Genomic DNA, 894 nt, shown 5'->3' on the forward strand with positions numbered 1-894 from the left:
CTCATCGGTCGTTTATTGGAAAAATGGAAACGTCATTTTAACCTATCAGCCGCGCAACGGCAACTTGCAAGCCGCTTAGTCGCAGCCAGGTTCTCTCACTCACTCACTCTCTCTCTCTCTCTCTCACTCTCTCACTCTCTCACTCTCTCACTCTCTCACTCTCTCGATCCTTCCCGCGCTTCCCCTCAGCGTCCTCTAGCTACAACTGTTTAGTGAGAATATACAGCATTAGTAGAAGCATACGTACATACGAACGTACGTACGGTTAGCCGCCGCTACACGAGCCACCGAACGAAAGAGAGATAGAGATAGAGATAGAGATAAAGTGAGCGAGTGAGCGAGAGAGGGGGAGAGAGAGAGCGAGAGAGAGCGAGAAAGTGAGGGAGAGGTAGAGTAAGAAGCGGTCTTCGAGAGAGGGGTGGAGTGTGGCGCTTTCTGTACAATTTTTCCTCGACAGTTCATTGCTGTCTCTGGATTTTCGTCTTTGCGCGCGTGTGCTGCGTGTATGCGTACGAGGCTGTGTATACGCGCTCACGTATACAGACGAGAGTTTTTCGCCCGAGGAGCGAGGAAGCCTGAAGGGTCGCATTTTTCCACACGGATATTCGAGTATCGTCGTCGCCCGTCTCGCACCTCCCATGCATCTGAGAGGACGTTGCAAGACATTGAGAAAGAAGAGGATCGGGGAACACGCCGATGCATGTGAGTTCTCTACGTGCGTACCAGTGGGTCTCCCTTTGTTGCACGCGCCCGTGTCCACCTCCTTTCTCCACTACCTCTTTCGTTTTTTTCTTCCTCGTACTCCACCGAAGAAGACCGCTTGACCGAGTGGCTTGTCGTTGTCGGGCGAGGGGGCCGAGGGGGGCGAGGTGGCGGGGCGGGGGGGGGGGGGGG

General features: G+C 54.4%; 1 protein-coding gene across 1 annotated transcript in view; it reads left to right on the plus strand.

Annotated features, from left to right (window-relative positions):
• Positions 1-405: 405 nt before the first annotated feature.
• Ras85D (ras-like protein 1) overlaps positions 406-894 on the plus strand; it is a 5,542-nt gene continuing 5,053 nt past the window's right edge. The window contains exon 1 of the mRNA XM_011506789.1: positions 406-702. The gene's annotated coding sequence lies outside the window, so the exon portion shown is untranslated. The remainder of the gene's footprint in view (positions 703-894) is intronic.

This window comes from Ceratosolen solmsi, unplaced genomic scaffold, assembly GCF_000503995.2.
Source record: "Ceratosolen solmsi marchali unplaced genomic scaffold, CerSol_1.0 scaffold6, whole genome shotgun sequence".
In the NCBI taxonomy this organism is placed as follows: Eukaryota; Metazoa; Arthropoda; class Insecta; order Hymenoptera; family Agaonidae; genus Ceratosolen; species Ceratosolen solmsi.